We start from the raw sequence: 8324 nt of genomic DNA, 5'->3' as shown, positions 1-8324 counted from the left end.
TAATGTTAAATTATTTTGTTGATTCATATGTGTTTTGTTTTGTATTGTTTTTTTTTAATCTCAACTCTAGAAAAACAGAGTTCTTATGTAAATGTGAATAGAAACAAGGGCAGGGAACAAAGGAAAAAGCAAGTTGTATGTCTTCGAACCTCATTGCTTTTTATCAAAACAAAACAGCAGCTACTTGTGACCAACCTCAAAACCTGACTTTGTCCTTGTTGCCCTCTCAGTTGTTTCCTGGCCTCTCTTTTGTTGTTCTTGAGGAAGTCACCCTGTCACATCTCTTACTTTGCCTATCATGTCTTTCCTCCAAAGCCGCTTACAGTGAGCTGTCAATTATTTCTAATTCTAGTACACAAATCTGCAGTTTTTAAAAAATATTTAAATGCAAAGTTCCTATTAATACAATTTTAGTAGAACAAATGACCTGAAATAATGAATCTTGATTCCAATAAAGCCAGAAAGATATCAAAATTGTTTTAAATTTTTAATAATGAAAATTCAGGTGTTGTGTGAAGATGTAAGTATCATCTCAAAGTGCACTTACTTAAGGAGCTGTGTATTTTGCCCAGTCCCTGGGATGCCTTTGGAATATTACTTTAGATTTTTACTTCTAATTATAACATTCTTCATGTAATACAGCAATGGCGATTATCTCTCTTCTCCACGCATTCATGCCTTTGTACTTTAATCAATAGTCAAACTAAGAACACAGTCACCAGGAAGAAATATTTATTGACCTAAACATTAAAAGAGAAAAAGATGATTCGATCTGACACCTGGGAATGAATTCAAAACAACTAATTTGTAATTGATGGGAAGATGGGAAGTACGCCACATAATTAAAGATCCATCAACTATAAGATAAAAAATAAGAAGCAGGCAAAGAAATATCTTTAATGAAAGATGAAACTTAGGATGGGTGACAGGCGCGACTTTCCTTTTGTCAGTGTATGCATAAGTCTCTGTCTCCTAGTTCCCCTCCTGCTGCTCATCCCACATGGTAAACACCTTTGCAGGCTCTTAATTAAAGTAATTTCAGTTTGCTTGACAAACTAGGATACCTAGGTTCAACCAACTAATCTTGGAAATAAATACAAAGTATGAATGAATAGCTCTTTCATTTAAAATATAGAATTGTACTTTTTAACTGTGACATGGACCCAATAAATCTTGTCCCTAAATTGATGTATGAGCAGAAAGATAATTCCAGAGAAAGCGTTACAGAATTCTACATCTTGGGCACTGCATAAATATCTGTTGAGTGAATTAATTACTAAAGTTGCCATATAATCAAAACAATCATGAATGTATATACTATATGTGTGATGCAACATACATATCTTTATAATACAGTTTTTGAATTACTTAACAGAAGAACTAAATCTATGCTATTTTGATAAATGGACTCAGTAATGGCTTCTCTGGAAAGTATGGATTACCTTGAGAACAGTTTCATGTATGTGCATGTATACATATGTATGTACATGTATACACACATGCAACTCATCTACTGTGCATGTGTGTGTATCCCTTCCAAAAATTACCATGGAAGAAAACTGATACATAATTTAGGCTTATTGTAATGTGAACCAATGCAGCAGGATCACTTCCCTGTTTAAATCTCAGAGGTAGTGATAATTAACAAGGATAAAGCTTACTCTAATCAAAATGAAATAAACTTTGTAATGAAATAGTCTCTGCACCAACCAAGAAATAAAATGAAGTGATAAACAATTTTGGATCCTTGACCAGAGCTAGAATAAGCAGACAGATTTTTAGAATCTAAAAATGTGCCTAAAAATACAAGCAATCTCAAAAAAAGTCCAGGCTAAAAATAAAATGTGGGAGAATAAATTCCCAGAGACAATACTCACAGTGAAATCTATGTGACAGTAAAATTAATGAAACAAAGATGTTTTTCTTTTGTTCTCTCTCTCTCTCTCTTTCTTTCTTTCTCTCTCTCTCTCTCTCTTTCTCTCTCTCTGTTATACGTCGAAATATTTTTATGTATTACCTTTTGATTTCCTTTCATAGTTGATGAAAGTGGAGCTTAGTAATATCTCATCCTTTCTCAGCCAAATATAATAGTACCACTTTCTTTCAGTTGCTCTTGGTTATCTTAGCAAATATATATAAATATAATTTTTTTATACCTGCCATTCTCAGACTCCCTCTCTGTCTTTCTGTCCCAACAGCATTCTCACTAAAGCACTAGATTTATTCAAGATTTTTTTATTGTCTAAAAATAACTCATAATTTTCAAAATGCACTTATCAAAATACTACACTATTAACTTTGTAAAATTTTGGTCTTTTGTCCCAAAATGTGTAATAGAACATACTTGGGCTCTCAGAGGTCTAGGAGAAAAAGACAAGCATTTTATTTTCATATAATAACTTCAACTATTAAATATTAGTGATTGTCTGTAGCAAAGTTGTATTTTCCTAAATATTACAGATTTGTGCTTTTGATATGCTGCATGTGCAGCTGCTCAGAATTTATTAGTGAATAGCCTATAGCATTTGACTTCATTTTGGCCGCATTTTAAGTTGCAAACCTGGAGCCCTGGGTATTTCTGTGACAACATGGATTAGCTAATCTCTATAGCTCAGGACAACTTGCCATCCCAGACATTTCTTTTTACTTTTCTAATTAAATACATAGCTCTCTGGATCTGATGTATTCCTATATCTTGATTTATCCTCTTATTTTCCTGGAACACATTCTTCATTACATTTTTTGAAAAGGCCCAAAGGGAGAGAAATTTGCTGAGTCTAAAACTATCTTTATCAGGTTATCACATTTGATTAATACGGTGGCTAGAGTAAGAATTCAAGGTTCAAAATAATTTTATCATCAAATTATAATGACAATGCTCGATATTTTTGTGGAATCAGAGATTACCTTCAAAAATCCATTGCCATTTTGATCCATGTCTTCTTTTTTTTTTCCAAACTCACAGTAGTTTATAAGTTTTTATTTGTGTATACTTCCTTCCATTTATCCTCTAGCTCACTAATTCCCCCCTTGGATAATTAATCATTTGTTAGAGCCATCGTTATTTTTTTTAACTTTAATTATTATATTGTCGATATCTATTTATTGTTTTTGGCTCTATATGAAACATGCCCAGCCACTTTTCATAGTTATTATCTAGTGATATTTTTAATGACCGATTTTACTTCTTAAAACATATTGAATATATATGTACATATATTTATATATTCTGTATGACATGACTCTACAGTAGTTGCTTTATTGACTTGATTTAGCTAGAGAGTTTTATTTGTTTTTTGCTTTTGGATTTTTTAAATTATTGTTGTTTTTTAATGTTTTGTTTTTATTTTACTGTGATACTTATTTTCTTTCATTTTTATTATACACACACATATGTAGATAATTTATGTATACAAATATATATATTTATGTATCCTTAAACAAAATATTATTGATTCTTATTATTTATGATTTATAAAAAATAATAGCATACTATATATAATTTTCTAAACCTTGCCTTTTCCCACTTAAAATTATACATCTAAGATTCATTCATATTTTGCCCACATAAATTTAGCTCATAGTTTTCACTTTTGTATTATGTCAGTATGTATGATTACATAACAATTTATTACCTATGCTCATGGTTTGAAGTTTGTTTTCTTTCTTGTCTGTCTGTCTTTCTTACAAACAATAATTCCATATGGCATTCATGCAGCTGTTCTCATGTATTTTGAAGTTCTAACCCCCAGGACCTCAGAATGTGGCCTTATTTAGAAATAGGGTCTTTACAGAGGTGATCTCAAGTTAAAAGAATTAGGGCCCTAATCCAATATGATGTGTCCAAATGGAAAATGGGGAATTTGGACACAGAGAGAGACATGCACAGAGGAAAAATGGTGTGGACATGCAAGTATGCTGGCCATGTAACTTTAGTGATGCATCAACAAGCCAAGGAACACCAAAAATTGTTGGCAAACACCAAAATCTAGAAAAGGCAAGGAAGAATTTTCTCTTAGAGACATCAAGAAAAACACGGCCCTGCCAGATACCTAGATTTCAATCTTCTGGCCTCCAGAACTATAAAACAATATAGATATAGATGATATAGAGATAGAGATGGAGATGGAGATGGAGATGGAGATGGAGATGGATGGAGATGGAGATGGAGATGGAGATAGATAGATATAGATATAGATAGATATCTATCTATTTATATATATATATATATATATATTTTTTTTTTTTTTTTAAATATTTTAGGCGAGGCAACCCTTGGTTGACCTCACAAATTGCAAGGACCTTGTCAGTTTACAACCCCTTATTTTTTTATTTTTTATGCCTACAGCACCTGGTCTTCCTAGGTGGTCTCCCATCTAAGTACTAAGCAGACCTGACCCTGCTTAGCTTCAGAGATCAGACAGGATCAAGCTTGTTCAGGGTAGCATGGTCGTAGACAACTTTTATTGTTTTAAGCCACTTAATTTTTGGCACTTTGTTATAGCAGCCCTCAGAAACTATATATATATATATTTTTTTGGGGGGGAAATAATACATTTCTCAAAGTAATTGTGCCAAATTTAGCACCCATCAGCTGTGCATAAAGTTCCTATTATATCATGTACTTTTAACACTTGATTTTGTCTGACTCAATTTTTGTTAATTTAATAGGTGTAAAATGGTATGAAATTTGCATTTGCTTAATTAAGATCCAGTATATTTCTCTCTGATTATTTGTCTTGTTTTATCTACTGTAAATTGTTTTCACATTCTTGACTAACTTTTCTCATCTGTCTTTTCTTATGGATCTTTTGGCATACTGTGTCAGTACGGGTGCTGAAATTATCCTCTTCCCTTTATTTATAACATGTTTCACTTTCTATTGTCTTTTTATTTATAGAAGTTGTTAATTTGTGTATAGATTCATTTATCAACCTTTTATTTTATTATTTGGTAATCATTGCTGTGTTTTAAAAATCCTTTCCTTACTGAAGATCATTAAAATATTGTTCTACATTTACTTATAAATTAATTTAAAATTTTAGAATTTTTTTTTTTTAAGTTTAGGAATGTTGTGGATAACCAAAAAGACAGAGGCTTGGAGATTTTAACTAGAGTTTTACATGTGTAAAGGAAATAAAAAGAGGCCTTTAAAGGATAAAATTGGAAATTACCATATCTCAATATAATCCTTCCCCCACGTAAGTTAAAGCTGTCTTTGGCAGTAAAGCAATTCGATTAATATACAGATACGACTTAATATTTTGTCACTCCAGAATTATTCTGAAGCACTCAAGCAAAAAGAGAAGAAACTTATGATGTTCATCAGAAGAGAAGGTCTTGTGATAATTGTGGCAGAAACCTGCAAACTTCGGCAGGGCAGAATTTATCTTCTTTGGGAAATTCCAAAAGCTTATTTGAAAAGAGTATTGATAAGATATTCCATTTAAATATTAAATATCTATTAGTTTGCTAAGGCTACATAAACACATGGAAATATGTATTTGCATATTTTACATACATATACATGTGTAAACATTTGCATATATATTTATGTATACGTGCATGTGGATGGGGGGAGGGGTGTTCCCCTAGAGGCTTTTAACAAGTTGGTCTATATTTTAGGGCACTTGACTCCATCATTTGCCTTCTTTTGTAGCTTTATGAGCCAAGTATTTACAACTATATTTTTATGGAGCTATAATATTTCTTTACTTAACAATGGAGGAAACTGGCATAAACACGTTATGAGGGTTAACATCATCAGTCATAAGACATGCTGACGTCCTTGATGTGATATATCATATACCGAGACCATGTCCTTAATAAAAATGCGTAACCTCAATCTAATCATGAGAAAATATAAGACAGACCCAAATTAAAAGACATTTTACAAATTAACAGACCAGTATTATTTAAAGTGCCAAGTTGATTTTAAAAAAGCAAGGAAAGACTGAAGAATAAGGAGATATGATGACCAAATACAAAATAAGATCTCTGGGAGACTTTAATGGAAAAGCTGATGAAGTTCAAAGTCTGGAATTTAGTTCATAGTAAAGTGATTAGAATAGTGTTTCTCATAAACTGTTTTATATAAGTGATTGTGAATTGAAAATTAAAAATGAACTTTCTAAATGTTGTATAATTAGGTATGGTGGAGCTTGAGTTTTAACCCACACTATATAACCATTAAATTCTTCATATCTGGTTTCGCAGTCAGGGTTATACTGATCTCGTATAATGAGTTAGGAAACAGTCCTCATATTTGTTTTCTCCAGAAGACATTTCATGTGAAGTTATAAACTACCTTCCATAAGTAGACTCATTTTCTGTACACCATATGCTTTAATTTCTTTTCATTGCTTTTTTAATTTCTTTGTCTTCAAATTTGTATCTTGTTTGAACTATCAGTTACATAGAAGTTATTTTTATAATTTTCTTCTAAATTTTCAGGAATATGAGTATTTGGGGATTACCTTTTTGTATTAACCTCTACCTTAATTGTAGCATGGTCAGAGAAGATAGATTCTGATTTATTCAAATTTGTCTTATAACTTAATACTCGATCAAATTGTATTCAATGCATTATGGATGCTTGAAAATAATCTGTATTCTCTAGATGGGGCATGCAGGTTTTATATACACATCATTCAAATCTCCCATATTGTTTGTATTTATTTTGTTAAACAGTCCATATATTTATAATGTTTTTGGTCCAGTTGCCTGACCATTAATTGAAAAAAACATTAGCGTGGCTGCATTAAACATATACTCTAGATTTGAAAATAGATGAACATGATACTAAAGATTTTAACAGAAACAAGATTTTATAAAATATTATAAACCAAATGAAGAAATTAGGAATTTATCCTAACATCAATAGTGCTTTCAGTAGAACAGCGATGTCATTGTTTATGCTGTAGAAAGATGCGTCTGTTCCAGTGTAGTAAATCAACATAGTGAAGTGCTGCTTCTATAAGAATTATCTTTTTTAAAGAAAGATTTTTCTTTAAATAGCCTAGATTTGATGATATTTGCTGGTAGAAGCATAGTGAAATAGGTATATATCAAAAGGAAGAGTCAGAGGTTGCCAGGAAAAGAGTCGTATGAAAAATCTTTTATAAAGAGGAAAGTGTATTAAAAGTAAAAAAAAAAGAAAAGAAAAGAAAAGCTCGACAACTAAAAGACTAGTTTTATGCAGAGAATTACGGGACAGAATGACAGAAAAGAAGAGCCAATTTATGGAGGGCCAGCCTATATATGTTTTAGTTTTAAGCACAATGGGAGCAAAGAGTTTCGAAGCTCTAAATAATTGTTGATAAGATTGTTTTCCAAAGGGTAACAGAGCTGCAATGTGTATAGAATATCTAAGATCTAATTGGACTTTGCCAAATATGGGAGTTGGTAGAATAGTTAGGAAGTTACTCATTTATCTAATATATAAATGAGTATATAGTAGCTACTACACTCAAAGAAATAAAGTGGGAATATAACGGTGAAAAAAAAATCTATGTTTTCTAGTACATGCTCATGGCACATACAAATAAATAAGTAAATAATAGAATGTCTAGCAATGGCAAATGATATGAAGAGTGATTGGGGATGATATTCTCAATAAGGCTATTTTCAGTAAGGTTACTGGTGAAAGCATCTGAGTGGGGTCACTGCTGAGTAGTCACCTGAAGGAAGCAAGCGAATGAGCCATCTAAATATCCAGGGACAGGTGTTTCTAGGGGAAGAACCAGCAAAGGCACAGAGAGCCAATAAAACAATTAGCCATGAAATGAGAGTTTCTTTCAACAGTGCGTTACCAAAGATAGAGAGAAAAAAATTACCAAACAAACAAACAAAAAACAATAAAAAATACAGGCTAACAGACTAACTATGTAGGAGAAACTGGGTCATAATGATGCCTCCTAGGAAATGACTTCCCTAACTGAGCAGATATAGGTGCTAGGTGCCTGTATTAGTTCATTAGCGCTGCCGTAACAAGGTATCACAGACTGGATGGCTTAAACAACAAAATCTTAGTTCTCACAGTTCTGGTAGCTAGAAGTTCAACATCAAAGTGTCAGCAGGGTTGATTTCTTCCGAGGCCTCTTCTCGGCCTGTAGATGGTTGTCTTCTCTCTGTGCCTGTCTATGTCCAAATCTGCTCTTCCTATAAGGACAGTATCATATTAGATTAAGGGTTACCCTACCCTAATGCTCTCATTTTAACCTTAACTACCTCTTTAAAGGCCCTGTCTTCTAATACAGCCACATATGAAGGTTGAGAGGCATAGACTCCCCAAAACTCGGCCCATAACAGTGCCATTTTCTCAG

At 32.4% G+C, this 8324-nt stretch overlaps 1 protein-coding gene and 1 pseudogene across 1 annotated transcript in view; one reads left to right on the top strand and one right to left on the bottom strand.

The window, feature by feature from the left end:
• CDH10 (cadherin 10) overlaps window positions 1-8324 on the top strand; it is a 143909-nt gene that overhangs the window by 109176 nt on the left and 26409 nt on the right. The window lies entirely within an intron of this gene.
• Window positions 4340-4458, bottom strand: LOC111737533 (annotated as a pseudogene).

Source organism: Pteropus vampyrus, unplaced genomic scaffold (assembly GCF_000151845.1).
Source record: "Pteropus vampyrus isolate Shadow unplaced genomic scaffold, Pvam_2.0 Scaffold27, whole genome shotgun sequence".
NCBI lineage: Eukaryota > Metazoa > Chordata > Mammalia > Chiroptera > Pteropodidae > Pteropus > Pteropus vampyrus.
The sequence above is the reverse complement of the archived record's forward strand: the minus strand, read 5'-3'. Positions and strand labels throughout refer to the sequence as shown.